This window comes from Zonotrichia albicollis, chromosome 7 (genome assembly GCF_047830755.1).
Source record: "Zonotrichia albicollis isolate bZonAlb1 chromosome 7, bZonAlb1.hap1, whole genome shotgun sequence".
NCBI classification, from domain to species: Eukaryota; Metazoa; Chordata; class Aves; order Passeriformes; family Passerellidae; genus Zonotrichia; species Zonotrichia albicollis.
Genome location: NC_133825.1, coordinates 37,730,812 through 37,750,294, shown reverse-complemented (window position 1 = coordinate 37,750,294; position 19,483 = coordinate 37,730,812).

The window sequence follows — 19,483 nt, the reverse complement described above, 5'->3', positions numbered from 1 at the left end:
CTGCATAGGAAAAATCAACCACAAAATAATAATAATAATAATAATAATAATAATAATAATAATAATAATAATAATAGTCATCACTGTTGATATTTAAACTGTTTTCTATTTTCTTATGACACATCACTATTATGAACTTTAATTCTAAGACAACCATTTTATAATATTCACTTTATTCAGTTAATAATCTAAAATATTCCCCAGTGAAGTTGAAGAGATGATAATGCACATTTGAGGGAATATGTTTAGATAGAATATTTAGCTATACCTTGTTTTCAAAACTAGCAACTTCCCCCTTTTCTGAACAATCTTTCCTGTAAAAAAAAAACAACAACAAACCAAAAGTAAAAAAGGAATCTCAATATGAAATGAGAATATATGTTACACTGGAACCAGAAAAACCATTGCTTGGCCTTTCTTTTCCCTGGAAAATTGATTCTGGAGGAGTTTTCTCTTAAAATATTTCTTTTGGATTCATTTTAAAAATTGGTTTAGTGGCAGAAAGTGTTTTTGATATCTGCATATGTGCTTCCAGTTATTAATATGATGATTTGTACCTAGACAATAAAAGTTGTCTGAAATATGACGGAATTAAATCAATAAGTAATGACATGAAGTAATGACACGTAATGTTATGTTTTGTAGACTGACATCACCTCAGCTTTATCCTGGGGCCATCCATATCACATTGAAGGCTGATTTAATTTTTTGTATTATACTTATTTGGGAGCAGGGATGAAATTGCATTAAGATGCCTTGAAAGTCATTTCCCCCTTCCTTCGCTCTCAAAATAAAGCAAGTCCCAAACATGAAATGGGAGTCAGGGAGAAATGTTTTTCTATGTTTGCCTGTATCTAGGAAATGCAGACCAAGGCAGAGTGACTTTGGTCTGTGTCCTGCCTGGAGCTGAAGGCACAGGGAGTCACAGGGGACGGTGCTGTGGTTGTTCTCATCTCTCTCACCCACAATGCTGCCAGGGATCCACAGCTATCATTCATTTGGGTTGGATGTGCTGAGCTTTTGAAGGTGAAATCTGGAGGGGGGGAAACACCACCTTTGCATGAGCAACTGGAGTATTAAACATCTGTGTAGAGCTGGAGGAGACAAAGCCCTGTGGGATCGGTTGTGGTTGTCTGCATTTGGTCCCAGCTCATCAAACTATGAAGGCAAGAGGGAACCAGAGGTCTGGCCCACATTTAGCCAATTAGCTGAGCACATGAGTCATCCAAACAAGGATCAGTTGGCTTATCTCTGCTGGGGGATGGCCCAGAAAAAGGCTGAAGGGTCTTTGCTGGAGCCTTCCACCCTGGGCAGAGCCTGCAGTTGTGCTCGGTACAGGCCAGACCATTTGATCCCTGCAGTACATGCACACCCCAGCTCCAACCTGAGTACCACATGCAGCATTTCTTGGGCTGCATTACCCCATCTACGGGGCATTTGTTTTATCTTTTAAGTTATTTCTGCTGCAGCAGCAGCATCAGTGGGAGCCACGTGTATTTGCTGGAGAAAGACTGAGGAGAGTGTACGTGTCCTCTAATATAGTTTGTATAACTGATAATGAAAGGAGGCACTGACCCCACAAACACCCACATGCAGGATCATTTTCATTATCTCACTGAGACTGTTGATCGGTGTTTTTGAGTGTGCTCCTGATTAACCAACACACCAAAAAGAAGCTTAAACCCGGGGCTGCTGCCTCGGCACGGCGGCAGCAGGAGCCCATCCCCAGGAGGCAGCCCCTCCTCGCCGGCTCACAGCACTCGGGGCTACATGGGGTAAAAAACCCCAACCAATTCACCAACAAAACTCAAAATGGCTTTGCTGAAAACTGTTTGGGTTACAGTAAAAAGACATTCCTCTCTGGGGTTCTGGGACAGCTGGAACTTTTTGAATTAACCTTGTTTTTCCCTTGCCAGAAGCAGACTGGCTGAGTGACACTGATTTCTTTGTGCAGTGGTCAGCTTTGATGGCCACTTGTTTAAAAACTGTTTGTGAAATAACATTTGGAATTATCAACTTATCCTGGTTGAAAATTTTCTAAATAGAAGGTCTAAAATTTGGGGGAAAAAGGTAGTTTTTAAAAAAAATATTAAGAGAAAAAACCCACACACAAAGCTTTAGATTATCAGAAAAAACTTTTATTGGAGTCACACCAGATTGTTGGGTTTTTTTCCAGATCTTTTGTTTGTGCAGCTAATTGTGATTTTGATATTCCTTAAATTATTGTTATTGTCTCTGTTACAGTAGGAAATTTGTTTGATGGGTTAGCACTTATCCAAGATTAGGACAGAGGCCTTTCCCCTTATTCCTTTCCATTAATCAGACACTCTTTGTTACTGGTAGTTTTAAATTAATTTTATACATTGATTCAAGTCATGCGTAAAACTATATTCAAAGAATTATGTTAGGGTTTTTTTCTGGCAGCACCAGAATAATCTTGATTTTTCCAAGAGTAGAAAATATTTTTTGCCTTCCTTCTGTTTTTGTTTGGGTTTGCTTTTTTAAAAAAAAATTAAATTTTATTTTATTTTGGATGCAGCTAGCTGTGGTAAGCATGGGGCTGGCCTGAGCAGCTTTCAGCTCTGTAAGTCCAGGTCACACACCAAATCTCTCGGTGCTGGAGATGTGCAATCCCCTGTTGCAGAGAGCTGGAATTCCCTGCCCTCTCCTTCCCTGGGGCTGGAAGTTCAGTACTTACCCTCAGCTGAGCTGTTCTTTGCTTTTCTGCTTTCGAGACCAAAATAAAACGAGCAGAATTGAAGAGCCCATGCTCTGGTTTTCGAGCAGGAGGGAGCAAAGCTTGAGAAAACTCGTTCTCTCTCTGCCTGTAAAGAATGTGAACCCGCTGGTCTGACGCTGCGGTTAACTGTCTGTCTTTCCTAGACTGCAACTGTCTCAAAATAACAAAGCAGCGATTAAAATGTATCAATCAATATGTACTTTTTAAAACTACAGTTAGGAAGTGGTACTAAGACAGGCATGGATGAAAACATGGAGAAAAGCTTTGTTTCCCAGGGTCTTCCCTGTCTCATCCAGAGGAAATTTTTGGAAAGTCATTATGTTTAGCAATTTAGAAACTTTTTAGAAAGTCATTTAGTTTAGCAAACCTCACAACCTGCTGTTGTGAGGTTTTAGGCACATGTCAGGGCCCACCAGACTCTTCCTCTCTAGGCATCCATGTAGAATGTGTCTAGTTTATGATTCCAGTGCTCAGTGGAGGTTAGACTGAGCCTGGGCTACCAGGTGTGTTGGACACAAATATGCTGAAAGGCAGGGCTTGACCCCAGATCTCCCCATGTAAGGCAGCAAAGGGGAAGGAAGAGGCACAGGTGGGGATGGGGCTTGCTCAGGCTCATGGTGAGGAGGTGATCAAGTGCAGTGAGTTGTGGCCAGGCCTCTGTGTGTTCTCCCTCTCCCAGCTGATCTGGCTGTTTCCACAGGAGAGCCTGGGGAAGATGTGGGGGTGTCCTCTGAGGTCAGATGGGGGAGGAAAGGATTAAGGCCAGCAGGTCCTGGGGAGCCATGGTGAATCACAAGGGTGCTCTTTTGAGAACTGCAGAGAAAAGGCACCAAGTCTGCAGGGCAGGGGTTTTGACATTTGACAGTGGGCAGTGAGGGGCACCTTGGGGTCCTGGTCCAGCAGGAGCCTGGCTTGGGCAGAGGAGGGCTGTTCTCCCATACGGGGTACACCCAGCTTGCCTGGCTCTGCACCAGTGGCATGCACTGGAGGGTCTTGCAGGGCCTGGAGATGTCACAGCATGGAGCTGCTGCTGAAATGGCAGTCCTCTGGCATCCCACAGTGACACAGTTGAGGAGCATGAATGGTAGCTGCTGGGGTGTATCCAGAGGATTTCCTTCCAGGATTAGGCTCCAGGAAGTTTTATATGCATTTACAGCACTGCTGGGCTGTGCTCCACTGCCTTTGGAGGGACACCTGCAGCCACAGAGGGACGTGTCCCAGGCTCCCTGTCCCCTGACTTAGCCACTTGTAGGGGCAAGTGAGGGAGCTGTGGCAGGGGCATTTCCCACTCACGCCCATTCACACAGAAATGCTTGAAAAGGTCTGGCTTTCACTTTGGGATGGAGTGAAAACAAATGTTGTAATCTTATCAGTTGTTATGACAGGTCTGAAACCTGCCTTTGCTGTGGCTCATACCACCACATCCAGAGGCAGGAGGTGGGATGTGGGGCAGAGCATGCTCTCTCTGTGGAGCAAAGCACCAGACATCTCTCGGTGAGCCCACCATGATGCACTCTCCCTTCAGACTTGGTCCTTTGAAGATCTGAGGATCTGAGCAGGGCCATCTCACACACCACAGGCAAAAGCCAGACCTGTAACAGGCAGGAGAGGGAATGCAGATCCCCTGCTGGGACCCCAGGGTGCACACGTGTGTGCCAGTCCCTGGGGAAACACACCACAGCCCTGGCAGGGAAAGCACAGAGACAGGCAGAGACACACCTGTAATGTCATCCAGAGGAAAGGACTTCCTGAGGGACCTTGTGGCTACAGGCACTGCCAAAAGAAGTGAGGAATTGTGTCCTGTTGCTGAACATCTGTGTCTCAGGAGCTGGTTTCTCTTCCTTCCCTGCTGACAAGTGGGATTGCAGGAGGTTACTCCAGCCTCACTCCCCTTCCTGAATGAAACCCTGACTGTTGCTGATGACTTGGCCCAAACTGGCCCTGGTGGGATAAGAGGAGTGGAGATCCCCTCACACAGGAGATGTGAGGGGTGGGGGGATGAGGTATTGCTTGGCACTTCTAGAGATGCTGCCTTGCGTGGAACTCATCCCACACTCCTTTTTTCCTTCCTTGTGTTCTGTCCCTCTCAGGAACCTCCCTTAATTTGCCATTATTTTAAAGCCCTAGGGGTGTTTCCTGGATGGGAGCCAGAGAATCTCAAACTTTCTTGCAGTAGACAGAGAGGGACACTTGGCTGTCTGTTTTCCCCCAAAGCATGGGGTCTAGGGCAAGATAACCCCTATCACAAGTGCTCTGATGCACATAGGGGTCAAAGCTATGGGTGTTCCTCCCAAAATGCATGGCACTACTCCTTCACAGGTGATCCTGCTGGACCGTGACCCCCAGAGGGAGCCAGAACAGCACGACGTGAAACACCGTCCTGGTGACAACCTCTCAGGCCAGGGGTCAGCACCCATGGGGAGTTAGACAAGCAGGACTGGGTTCACACCCTGCCCCTCTCCTCGGCCCTGTGCCGTGCGGGGGGAGCTGCCGGGGACATCCCCGCCCGCCCCGGGGCCGCCCGGGAGCGATCGGCGGGCACCGAGCTCCATCTAGGGGTCAGGGAGCGCCTGGCGAGCGCTCGGCTCGTCCCCGCCGGCTCCACTCCCGCGCCCCCGCCCAGGGCACAGGGTGCGGGTCACCACGGCAGCCGAGCCCCAGGCACACCAGCGAATGGGTCAGACTGGGAGCTCTGGGTGCTCAGGATGAAGGGCAGCCAAACCCAGCCCCGAGCGCGCCCTTGGAGACACAGCCTGACCCTGGAGTGGACATAGGGTCAGAAATATTTAGGTTGGAAAAGACCTCACAGATCACGGAGTCCATCCTTAACCTAACAGTGCCAGGTCCATCCCTAAACTATGTCTCCAAGGGCTACAGCTACACGCATTTTCTTGAAAAAAGCCAGCCCTGAGAAATTCAAGCCATGGACTCCCCTCTATTTAGTATTCCCCACTGGAATTAGGAAGCAAGACTTTCCATAGGATATCCCATGTGCTGATGTTTCATGTGCTGGGTAAGTTGCAGGATGTTTGGGTGCACTGGGCAGTGCCAGGATGGGGAGTGTGATGTGGGCAGCGTCACTGAGGGGGTTTGCAGCCACAAGGAGAGGCCCTTGACTCTCTGAGCTCCAGCAAGGCAAGGAGAAAGGGGTCTGGCTCCATCCCTCTCCTGGCTACACACCCCTGGCTCCTGGCTCATGGAGTGCAGTAAATACTGAGGACAAGCAGCTGGGGTTTTTAAGCAGAGGGATGAGCTTTGATCAAAACAGGTGGCTGCAACAGCTCTCTAGGACAGCCAAGAGGCTGCTTGCATTCATGAAAAGAAAAAATAAAAAACCTGTTAATCACTCAAGCACATAAATAATGAAGCAATGATTTTTGTCTTTGTGATAAACAAAGTCAATAAAGCTCAAGGAAACCACCTGTATTTTATTATCACATATTCATATGTTTAATGCTATTAAAACAAGAGTCTGGAGTGAGCTGCAGGAACTCAAAGCACTTAATGGTGCAGACACAAACCTTCTCTCCTCCCTCCCCAAAGGTGATTTGAACCAGTTTGAGCAAATGTCTTTGTCTCTTAAAATAATTATGTGATTTAGAGACACTTTTTCCTGGCTTGCATCAAATGACTTTAATGGGGTCTGCTTGTGTGTGTCTGTGTGTGTCAGTTTAACAAGTTATTGCTTTTTAAAGCTGCATTTATAGCCCAGTATTCACCAGAAAAGTAATTCTTTATGAGAAGGGATTATTTGTGTTTCACCATCACTTGGCATCTATTCCACAGAACATTTACTAGTGAAATTGTGCCCAGAGGGCAGAGGCCAAAACGATCTAAAAAGATATGTTGAAATTTGAGATAAACATTCTCTGGATGTTCTACCAACTGTGAACTTTCTCTTCTTTGCCCAATAGGTTTTATCCTCTTTGGTCCAGTCTTGACCACTCTCTTGGCCCTCCTCAAGGTCAGGCTGACCTCTGTCCTCCCTGCCTGTGTTCTCCTCATGGCCCCAGATGGGGTTTCCCTGGGGCAGAGGAGAGCTGACAGCAGCCCAGCCAGACTGGGATAGATCTGAAGGAGGGTTTCACACTGGCCAACATCTGAGTAGTGAATGGGTCCTCACAGGTGACCCTTCTCTCTTTGTCCCACCAAGACCTGTCAGCGCTGGGGAGAAAAGGGCTGTGTTGGGATCTGTGTTGGGGGCTGTTTTGGGGGCTAGGTGAGCATGCAGGGAGCCAGACTCCATTTCCACCCCCTACCCCAGCCATGGCTGGGCCAGACATTTGGAGTGATGCTGAGACTGCTCGCTGATGAAAACAGAAAATAGAAAAGCTGTGAAGAGTCAGAAAGGGTTTGAGTTTGGTAGGAAAGAGGGAATGTGGATGCACAGCCAACCTGCTGTAGTGCCTTGTTTCCTGCAATGAGGAGAAAGCATCAACACTGTAGGGCAAAGCCCTGATGAATCCTGCTTGGCATGGTCGTCAGTTCTGGTGGGCTTGCAGGGGAGCAGAGCACTGAGCCATGCTCCTTGGGGAGGACACTTGCTGAGTGAGCTGCCTCATTTAGTTCTTGTCCTGGAGGCACTGGGAATCTCCTAAGCAACTGAGCTGTGCCACTGAAGCAGCTAATTTCTCCTCACAGCTAATTTCTCCTCATAGGTGTATTTGGCTGCTTCAGGTAAAGGTAAAATGTAGTCTCACATGAATTATCAGTGCAGTTGGAGAACAGTGGCAGCTCAGTAGCAGCCAGCCTCATTTCTTGGAGAAAAATACCACCAGTACATACACCAAGAGGTGCAAGAGAGAAGGCTCAGCATTTAAAGAATCAGTTAAAGGTTGTTCATGGTATAAAACAGGTTAAAGACATGGCCTTTATGAGGGGATATCAGCCCCTCTGGCAGATACAAGAGAAGAGATGGATACTACCAAGTGAGAAGCAGGAGGATGAGTGAGATGGTGCTGCCTGTAGGGTGCCTTTGTCTAGCTACATCCTGCACCAGGCCATGGGATCATGGAGCTGAGCTGGCTCCCACAGCAGCAGCAGGACAACCTCCTCCACAGAATACTGGTGCAAAGGTCAGTGGCTCTCTGGTGCTCTGCTGGCTGCTGCAGCTCATGGGAGACCCCTCATGTCCCTGCAAAAGAAGCCCGGGGAACATTACCCCTGCACTAGGATCAAGTCACTCCACCATCGCAGGCAGCAACATTGCAAGGAAATGTTCAGGGCTACAATCAAGAAAGTCTGGGTTCTTTATCTATGCTAGGACACTGGCTTTGATATGCAGGTCTCATCTTCCAGAACTACACGGCTTGGAGACAGGCTTTGGTAGGTCTGCCCAGGTGGAGAAGTCATCCAGAAATGGAGGAAGGAATAAGAAATGTTGCAGTGACTCACGTGGGTGAGAGATTAGTATGTTTTGTGGTCACAGCAGATCATTCTAACTATTCATATGACCTACTAGATCTCCCAGGCACAACATGTTTGACCCTTATTTTGTGCTTCAGATTCCTCCATCTTGACTCATTGCAAATTTCCTACAGGGATATCAATATTTGGCTAAAGGGGCAATTTGATGGACAACCTACCCATAAATCCCAGCCCTACGAGGCTTCTAGCATGTTAGAAGCTGCAACTTTAACCCCAAATTGGTTTGTGTCAAATCCTGAACTCATTGATTTTTTTGTGTCTTTTCAGGGTTAAAGCAACAGCTTTCAGTGAAAGTAGGTTTTCTTACCATGTATCTTAAATCTTTTCAGAAGGAAGAAATCAGATCAATTCTCACATCCTTTGTGTCTGTAATAGCTGTGATTGCAAACATGTGCAGTATGTCCTGATATAAAGCCACCAAGAAGAATTATTGCCTTCTGTTGACCTTTTATCTCTTTACAAAATCAGAGGAAACCATTCCAGCTCCTTGTAAATGGTTTCTCCTGCTCCTGGCCTGTTGCTTGCTCATCCAATGCTCTAACAGGACCGTGTCTTTGCCCTTAGGTTGTTATGAGGGAGCTGAACATGTGGGGTTCCCAGGGGAAGACAAGACTCAGCTCCTTTGCATTAATCTGTTGCTGGGGTTATTAATTGACATTAGACTAGCAAACTGAATTTTTGGAAGTCATGGGTAGTCCAGGTCTGCAACAGTACAGAGATGGAAATGTAAGTATAATGGGTGCATTAAGGCATTTGTACTGCAATGGGCACCCCGAGACACATCACTGCAGACTGGTTGCTGTAGGAAAGTATGTTAGCAGACTGGGTCTATCCCATCTCATCTCCCATTAAGGAGTTTGTTCTGAGGCCCTGATGGTATCTGCCTGAAAGGGATAAGTGGCTGCAGATCTGAGACCTCTTTGCAAGAGAGATGACATGCTGTGGGATACACAGGTGTGGAAGCAACACTTGGATGGCAACAATCCCAAATCTGTTGAGCAATACCCAAATTTACAGCAGAAAAAACCTCTGTCCCCACATTACATGGTGGCCTGCAAGCTACTTGTCATGAGGATTTCACAGTATAGTTCTGCTGCAGCTTTCCAGGGAATTGGGTGATGAGAGTCTGGTGGTAACAGCCAAGGTTCTCCCCATGCTCCAACCTGAGGAATGCCCCAGCAGGGAGGGTCTGACCCTGTCCTTGGAGTGCTAGCCTTGTCCCCTGCTCCTTCTTTTCCCTCTTATAACACATCCTTTCAGCAAAGCGGTGAGTTATCTTAATTCTGCAGACAGCAGCACTCAGAAATAAGGTAACTAATTTGGGAAATTATCCTGGCTGTCAATTCCCTGAGTGATTGGTGGGAGAGGCTTTGAAGCCCCACGCATGCTCCCTGCCATTCACTTGGACTCGAATTACCCTTTTATTTTACTTCCTCCTTGTTCTCATTGCCACACCACTCAAACTAAAATTATTCGCCTACAACCACAAACGCAGGGATATATCACCGAGAGTGCTGTAGGGCTGTCGCCATATATAATTCTCTGAGCTCAATATTTATAGGGCTACACACGGCACAAATCATAGCCAGAAAGCCCATCGAGCTGGAGAGCTAGGTATAAACTCCAGAAATATCGCAAGCCATCGCTCACAGGAGACTGCCCGGCAGACCCGCTGGCTGTACATCAAGCTGTAATGCCATCTGAGTCCGCACTTGGTGCTGGAGTGGATCAGAGGTCACTTCCAAGCTTTTCCTCCATAAATCCTGGGTGCTGGCTCTCAGCAAGGTTAGGGGCTGGGAGAACCCTGCTCTGAGTGCTCCCTCCTTCTGCTTGCTGCTGCTGACACTGAGCTGGCCCAGCACTCTGTGTGGGTTTTTATCTTTGGGGTCTTGTCCTCCCTTCCCCTCCTCTGCTATAGAAACCAGAGATGAGAGGGAGGAGGGGTGTGCTGGATCTTACAGCTCCACCGTACAAGCTATGGGAGCTGACGACTCCTCTGAAATGTCCTTTTGCTGGGCTTTGGGGAAGTCTGAGGCCCTCTTCTTCTCACCCCTCAGGGTCACACTCTCCCTCATGCCCCAGTCCTGTGCAGGGCTGTGAATTTTCTCTAAATGCTCGGGTGGTTACAGGTGTGCAGCAGCCTGCCTGCCCACATAACCAACCCACGGTCATCAGTCCTAGGATAGTGCAGCTCCTTCTGTCACTGTCTTCTCTCCTCTTTTCCCCATTTTCAAAGCTTCTCCTTGTCTTGGGTAGAGCTGATGCCTTACTGGGGCTGAGGGAGCGGCTCCTGACCAGGGCAGGCCCCAATGCAGTTTGGGGGTTTTGCATTGCATTTAAAGCCAATCCAAAGAGTGAAGAGCAGGTGAAATGAGTGCTCTGCAGATGCAGACTAATCCTTTCCCTGCTCCTCTCACCCTGGCAGCTTCCACCCTCAGGTGCTGGTGATCCAAAGGGTACTGCAACCGGTGGAGAAGATCCAGATAAGACCCGATGGAATGAGCAGGTGAAGCCTCTCTGAAGTAGGGCAGCAGTGATGTGGTGCTTTCTGAACAAAGAAATGCTGGGGTTTTGCCTGAGAAATCACCAGCCAGACAATTAATTTTATTTCTAAGCTGCATATGATGGACTTGAGCTAACCGGTCTCTGGTTCTTCCCTCTCCCCCAGCAGCATCGCAGACAGACTCTGACATTTAAGCAAAATAAAATCCAACCCTAAGCATTAAGTAAAACTCCCAGCGTGATGGGTTCCTGGCTTGCAGCAACATCTCAGCAGGGGCGTGTTAAAGCTGGTCTTCAGCAAGAGGAAGAATGAAGCTTTGCAAAACCCTGACGAGGCAAAGCTCCTAAAATAACAATTGAATTAAACTTAATTCATTTTCACTTAATATCCTTATAGTGCCTTTAGCAAATGAGGCTGTTATTATTTTGAGGAGGAAAATGGGGAGGTGCAGTCTGGATGAAACTCACATCTCCTTACTGAAAGAAAGAAAACTTTGGTGGAAATGAAAAAAAGCCACGGGAAGAAATGCAGGCAGTTCAAATTCTCCATTTTGGATGAAACACCTCCAAACCCATCCAGTCTCATGTTCTTCAAGATATACCCCACACTCAAGAGTGTGCAAACAACTTTTTTTTTTTTTCCAGATCTGGAGGTTTGCTGGCTTTGCCAGGGTTACATACCTGGTCACATGCAGCAACTGTGAATGGTTGGCCAGGTCCTTCCTTCCGTCCTCTTCTCTTGCAGTTTTTGAGCTTTTCTGCAACATTTGAACCCCAAATGGCCCCTGCTTGCCCTGCCCCTCACTAGCATAGTCTGCAGTGTTTAAAGCACTGTTCTCACTTTTGTTTCCATGATGTGTCAGCGTGAGCCTTTCCCTGGTTAAGGGTGAGCTAACCTCATGATTCTGTGGGGCAGACAAGCACAAGCTCAGGGTAGCAGCCCTGGACACTCCCTATTCAGGACAGCCTTTGTCCACATGCCTGATTTCCAGCCATGTCCCCTCTTTACTGGTGCCCACCCTTATTTCAGCTGTGGGCAGGATTTGGCAAGCCCCTCACCACCAAGATTGTCTTTCTCTGTTGTAGTTGCAGAACAGCATCCTAGAAAGGACATTCTGCAGCTCTTCCCCTCAGACATCCTAGCAAAGAGGGAATATCTCATGATCCCACACTCCAGAGAGGGAAGGTCAATGCAAGCATGGAGCAAATGAACCCAAGGAGCCATCCCAACCTTGCCCCACAAAATTCCTTGCTCTCAAACCTCAGGCTCTACTAACCAGAGGGAGCCAAGGCTGCTTTGAAATGGCCATGCAGGAACTGAACTACACTTCCCAGTAGGCCACAGAGCAAGGGCCCTCCTGGTATGTAAAAGCCTCCATTTGACTGGCTCATGCTCCCTGGGGCTGGGGACAGCTGGAGGATTTTAGGATTTCAAGGCTAGACAGCCGTTGTTCATTGCTGTGTAAGCAGCAGCAACGGCAGGCATTACAGCAAAATTAATTTCCATTCTGAATGCAGCTCTCCTGTGTCACTACTGCCATTACAGTCTTCTTCCCAGAGCTCGAGAAAATGGCCCAGACAGGCTTTGCAAGGTCGCCTCGCCCTCTGTCTTGCTCGGAGGCAGGCTCTGCTCCAACTAATCCTCTTCTGACACACCTTTTTGTCTCTCTTACTCATAGAAACCTTTCTCCACCTGCCTTGGTTAGGGCAGCAGCTCATTAACTCTAAGAAAAAGGAGAATAAACTTTCTTAATAAGACACAGCTTTTCAAACTCTCTGTTCTTCCCACCAATTAGAACTTGATAATTTTAGGCTTATGCAAAGAAAATGGAATGAGAAGATCCCTGGGACAGTGAGCACCCATCCCTCATGGCTGCATGCCCTCCGCTGCCAACAGATGTTGCTTCTGCTCTCTCATGCTACCAGGCAAGGACAAGCAATATTCAGAGCCTGTGTCTGCAGCAGGGACAAGATAACTTCACTGGGATATTTTCCAATAATCTGAGAAGTTAGCACATACCCATCATCTATTTCTCTGCACCTTCCTGCTGCTGGCAAGCCACACCTCTTGACCCTGAAAGATTTTCAGAGCTTTTCCAACAAAATCCAGCCTTACTTTCAAAAGCAAGGATTAATGGGAAAAAAATTAGCGGTCATGGTGGAGTACTTGATCAAAATCAGATCATCAGGGTTTTGGTTTTTTGAGCATTGCAGATGAAGAAGAATATGAGATGAACCCCACCATTTCTGGGGCTGGTATGAGCTATTTGCCTTCTGTATCACTGGCTAAGAAATGGATTTTTTTTCAGCACTATTCCTTTGAAGGGAGATTCCTGCCTTGGTTGAGAGCCAAAGCCTGGGAAAAAAATGAAGATCTAGGTCGGCATCTGCCAGAGCTTGTGAATGGACTCCTGTGCCCAGTGTATGCCAGACCCACACCCATCAGCAAACTGCGTGGAAAGCCCCAGGTCCTGTCCTGGCAGGGTGAGCACCCGAGGGCTGCTCAGGCACAGAGCTCACAGTGCAGCTGTGCTGAGCAGGGCTCCTTCTGCCCAAGTCCTGGGGGCTCTCAGGGCCAGCCAGAGACCCCGAGAGGGCCTCACAAGCAGCCCCGGCCAGGACACTGAGCACATTTTAGGAAGTATTGCTGAGCTCTTGCACCTTGCTTTGGGGACATCAGCTAAGGGAGGAGCAAGGCTCAGTCTGTGCTGTGCACACAGGTACCTGTGCTTGCAGGTAGTGGAATACCTGCCCTGTTTCCCCCTCAAAAATCTCCTGTCCAAACCCTTTCCTTCCAGCCATGTCTCTGGAACATTAATCTCATCCTCCCTACTGTAAAGGGGAGCCTAGAGAAGGCACCAAAATCAAGGCTCCAACACAGTAGACAGGCTGGGAAGTTCCCCCCAGAGACATTACCACTCCTTCAAATTTCTTGCTGCCAAACCCACTGCAAGAGGATTTTGAATGGGAGACTTGTGACCACTCCAAAGTGAGGCATCTCAGAGGCCAGCCCTACATCTCTCACCCAGGCATCAGTTAAATGATACAGGAGGTCCTGGTGGCAGAACCAAGATATCAGTTGATTATTATTTCTTCTCACTTTGGAGTGATCCTGTCTGTGTCTTTATATCTTGCAGTCCTAATTATTCTTTGGCTTTCCCTGGGAGCATTCATGGATCAAATAGGGCAGATTGCCTCCCCTCTTGGCTGAGGTTTCTGCACCCTGGGCTGGACAGGGCACAAAGAATGAGGGCAGAAGTTGTTTTGCAACCTTGCTCATGGGTATTGTGGCTGATTCCTCCTGCAGGGCAGAAAAAAATACACAAGGAAGAGAAATTAAAGTTATTAGTATCAAACAGTTAAGGGTTGTGGTTGAATTAGGTGAGAAGTAAATGAGACTAATTGGGAAAAACATTAGCAGATAATAAAAGAATAGCTTTTTAAGAAACTAGAAATAGAGGCTAATTACAAGCTGTGTGACATTGGCTTTATGTTGATCCTTGTGCTGATGGACTTGGAAGTTGCTTGACTACACCAGTTCATTTTGCTGTGCAGGAAAGCACCGATGGATGAGGGGGATGCAAGAGTAGCAGTCAAGGATTTTTTTCTTTATCATTGAATAATAATATAATTCACATTGGAAGTGATCTCAGGAAGTTTTTGATTGAGCCCTCTCTCTTAGGAGCAGGGCTCACTGCTGCTAGGACAGGTTTCTCAGTTCAGTAAACTTTTGAACGTTGACATGGTTAGTGACTTCAAAGCTGGATCTCCAGTCTAGTATCATGGGATCCTTCATGTGGAAAGTTTCTTTCTCTTATAAGTAATCACAGTTGTCTTTGATGCAACTTGTCTGTCACTCCTTGTGTTTATTGGCCTTTTGTCTTTCCCAATACTCCAAAAGGAATCTGACTCCATCCTCTCTAACACTCCACCAAGCATCTCTGGCGTGGATAAGGGTGTCTGTGCAAAGGATGTGCAAGGACAGGACACCGGGGGGAGCTGTCAGCATGAGCATAAAGGAACGTGACTTGTGATACGCTCTACTCTCCAGGCATAAATAAACAAACCACAAAACCAAAAACAAACAGACAAGCAACCTGCTGTGAAGCATTATATTTTCCTTCAAATTATTCGTTTTCTGAAAATACTCATGGGAAGTAAAAGGTTTGTAATACTCATTTGTGTGCTCTAGAGGCAGGGCTAATACTTGGAGAATGATTACTGCCCATGAAAGTGAGAGCAGAAAATAACCTGGGCAGTGTTCACCAGTACATACGTAGCACTTCATGCTGCCAGCTCTGCCAGCCTCAGAGCTGGGCACAGAACATCCCGTGAGCACTGAAGGGGGACACTGTCTCAAGGAGCTGGCAAGTTGGGACAGGACACATACTTCATACTTCATACTTCATTCCAGGTGTGAAGTCCTGTCAGTTGACAGGCAGTGACCTAGGCACTCTGCAACCCTCTCGGTTCTGGGGGTGAAGCAGGAGGCAGGAGAGTTTCCACCAGAGGTGACCCTGCCTATAAAGGAGCTGTATGCACACAGCAGAGAGTGCTCCAAAGATCAGTTTCTGATGGCAGCAGGATTTGAAACACCCAAGGACTGAATTTATTTGTCATGTCCCTAGTCCTGTTTTGGCTGAAACTCAATAAGACGTTTAAATTTGGGAGGACGGGGACTCAGGGGCATTCACTGGATCGACTAGGAAGACCTGCTTGCTTTTGTGTCACCCCACTGTTTCTGAGATTCATCAGATCACATCTGACCCTGTGCCTGGTTTTCACCTTCCATCCTCCCCCCGACATCTGTGGCATTGGTGTCACTTTGTTTTAAGTGCCAATCCACTCCAAAATGACTGTGAACCAGGGAATGGGTTTCACCCTTCAGACTGCTGTACTGTGGCAGCATCCTGCTTCCTCATGTCCTGATGCTGGGGGACAATATGCTTCTTCACACGGTGACGTTTGTAGTGCCACAAGCCCTGGAACGCATGACTTGATTTCTCTGTGGGTTGTGAAGTGGCTGCTCACCTCACAGAAAAAGGAATGCCACGGGGGGTTTTGCACACACAACCCATCCTCTTTTCACGTTTCGTCTTTTAGAAGGGCTTTTCCCCCTTTTTAAAACCGCTTGGCAGGAGGCAGCACGCCCTGCTCAGTCCCACGCGGGGGATGCCAGCCGTGTTTCGAGGGTCGGGTGGCGGTGTCGCCTGCAGAGGTCCCCCTCGCCTAAGCTTTGAGCGCCGGGCGGGAGAGCGGCTCCGGCGGCTCCTGCGGGAAACGGCTCCCCCTCACAGCCCTCCCAACCCTCACAGCCCTCATATCCCTCACACCCCTCACAGCCCTCACAGCCCTCACAGCCCTCACATCCCTCACAGCCCTCGTCCCAGCTCCCTCCTGTGCTGTGCCAGGCAAAGCGGCATTGGAATGCCCTCGGGTGTGTTGTAAGGATGTGGTGAGGTGAGCTTGGAGAAGTGGTGGCCTTGAAGTGGGACCCCTGGAAGGCAGGACAATTAACAGTCTGGGCTAACACACTGTAATTGAGGGCAGCCAGAACTGGGGGTCCTTCGACTCGCCTTGCCCTGCTGAAGTGGCACCTGGTGCAGGACAGAGACACTTTAAGTCTTGCCCACAGCAGAGAGGCCTACAGGCTTGACATCACTGAGGCGAGAGGCAATGGGACAAGGCAGCCCATCCATCCTTCCTCTCCAACTGCTACTGGATCCAGTTTTTGCTCCAGTCTCTGCGACGGATTTGGAACTGTCAATATCCATATCAATACCATGGTGACTTCATCTTTGGCAGTGTGTGGGGTTTTGGGAAGCAATGAGTGACCTCATCTGCACGTAAAGGTAATAATTACTGCATTCACACCAGAGGAAACAAAAGAGCAGTGTTCCTTCCTGTGCCCAGTGGCAACTACAAACGGGTGCTGCACCCAACTGGAAGGGACCCCACTCCTGGCCAAAGGTACATGCTGCATCCCCTGGCCTTGCTTCAAAGTCAGACCAGGCAAGGCAGGGGTGTGCAGGATGCCCTGGGCTCCTACTACAGCTTTTCTAGTTGTGGTCACAGGCCTTCCCTCATCCTCAATGCACGGGACATAGTTTACCCTGCCCTGACCAGGTGCTAGAGTACTTGAGTTTGATGTTGAGGTTGGGGAATGGGGGTGGTGTTGCTCATTCACTAATCTACTGCTTTAAAAAAATAATAATAGTAGTAGTAGTAGTAATAACAATAATAAAAAATAGTAGTAGTGGTAGTAGTTGTGGGGGATGAGACCATCCATTCACGTGGCAGTAATGAAATTTTTCCTGTGGGGGCTAGGACATTAGCTGCCAACACCCATAAACTCTTGTGTGTGGGCCAGCATTTACAGATAACTGGCCTCTCCACAGCCAGCAAGACTTGGACTCACAGTCTCATGACTTTTCCATCAAATACCATGTTCCTGTTCCCAAATAAAGGAATTTTTTTTTTAAGTGAGGGGAGAATAGCAGCCAGCTACTAGTGTAAAGAGCAGAAAACTGTGGAAGGGTCCTCTGAGGGAGTTGGCACAGGCTCCAGATTTCTGTGGTGACATGTTCTGTGCTTTTCTGTTCTCACTGTTCTGATCTCTGAGCAAGGTGTGAGTCTCTTCCAAGGGAAAGGTTATCCCCATAATAAATGGACTGGGGGAAGCTGAGAGGAATATTGACTTTGTCAGGAAAGGACAGATCAGAAGTGATATATTGGAATAATTTCAGCATCCCGGAAAACTCCAGTTTGGCTATAATATTAATGTTTTTGAAGATAAGGAACATTTGTGCAATAAACTTGTGGCAGTTCAGTGTGGCCTTGGCATTGCCTTGGGCTGTGAAGCCATTATGGACCCTCTGCACTGGATGCCCTGAACTCCCTGAATGTCTGTGCTTGACTGAGCATTTTTCCAGCTTGGATTAGTGGGTCTGTGAGGATAGAGAAGCAGGACTGGTGTTGGTGAGGCCGTGCCTGCTGGGGGTGGCACGGAGGGGGCAGCTGGCTCCTTGGCAGGGGATGTGTTTGCAGGTTGGGGCACCATTCACAGCACTGCTGATCCTGGGGGTTATGGCCCTGGTGGAGCGAGCCCCCCCCTTTGCCATGGCTGCTCTGTGTGCTCCCTTGCCAGGCCAGGCACCCGAGGGCACGTGGGGAGTCCCCAGCAGCCGGGGCAAGTGTGAGCCCTGGGGGCTTTGCTGGGCCAGGGAGGTTCCTGCATCCCTCTGAGGGACCCCCACCAAATCCGGGGAAGTTCCCCCCACCGTCCATGGGCCCGCTGAACCTGGGGAGGGCCTGGGGCGCTTCAGGGGCTCCCCCAGACCCCGAAGTGCTCACCTGTGGGATCCCTGCTCCCTTCCTTGATGCGGCCACTGGGTTGCCCCTGCCCCATTCGTGTTTCTGCCTGCGGAGCCATCCCCAGGGGGAGAGAGGCAGGCAGTAGGGGAGCACTGTCTTGTTCGGGAAATGGGAGACAGGGGTTGGGAAGGAGGGAGAAAGGCTTTTGCCAGAGGAAATCGATATCCCGTGAAAAGTAATTATTGAAGCATAAATTTATCATAAGGGTGATCACCAATAAAACATCTCTTGGCGACGTTTTAATTTAAAATCAAATTCGAAAAGGCCCCCCTCCCCCTTCAAAAAAAAATCCTTAACAAGCAGAAAAATAACTGCAGCCCTTGGAACACTTCATTATACGTTCAAAGAGAGCTCCATCATCTTCGCACCGACGCCGGGCTCTGCTCTTCTGATGGATCCAATGCAGCTGATTTATGGAAATGACTTGCAAATCCATAAATGTAGTTTGCAGTGACAGCCGTGCATATCACTAGTAATTCCTTTAAACTATGCAAAGAAAAATGATTCATATCTGGTTGGACCCTGCCTTTTCCAAGGGTCGCCACTCCTGAGTCTTGATGTGTTTGTCTGTATTGGTTTCCCTCTCGAATTTTTTTTTTTTTAAACTCCGTGATGGATGAGGCTGAGATCTTAACACTGAAACCCGGGACCCCGAGACGGCCAGCAGGAGAAGAGTTAAGCCTGTGGGAAGGTGGTTTTGCCCTCCTTCCCCGCGGACACGCGTGGGTCGGACGTGACACACATTGCTTTGCTCGGTGTCGTGTCCCCGCGGCTTTTCTCTGCACCCCCCGGGTTTCAGCCCCGGGTTCCGAAAGCTTAATTGTGTTAATTAATTAGTCCTCCATGTGTGATTGCTGGGTGACTCCGGGCGGATGCAGAGGGATCGGAGAGGTGCATCGGAGCCCGGAGGGATGCGTGCCCGTGCCTCAGTTTCCCCAGCTGCAAGAGGGGCGTGACGGGGGCAGCGGCGCAGGCGATGCGGCTGCAGCCCCGCTCTGAGGACGCCCCCGAGTGCCCTCTCCCTGTGGCTCCCGGCTCTCTCCTCCTTGCAAGTCCCAGCACACAGGGCTGGGCCCGCATACGTCGGGCAAGGATGGAGCAAAATCAGCCATTCTCGGGATCTCCTCATGGTTTTCCGCAGTTATCCCAGGAATCACCATACCTCCTTCCCCATTTGTATCCCCAAAGATCATCCTCCAGCAGTATCTCTGATAATGCATTTATTAGGCTTCATGATGCAATAACCACAAGCAGCCAGAAAATGTAGCATTTTTCCACATTATCATCCAATTTCCCTTCCCGGGTATTTAGTTCAACTCTTTAACACCAGCCACATAATTAGAATTTGGATTTCCATTAATTTTCCTTGAGCCTGCAACCATTTTAAGATCACAGTGGTAATTAACGTGATACATCACTAATTTCACCGAGCACAATCTA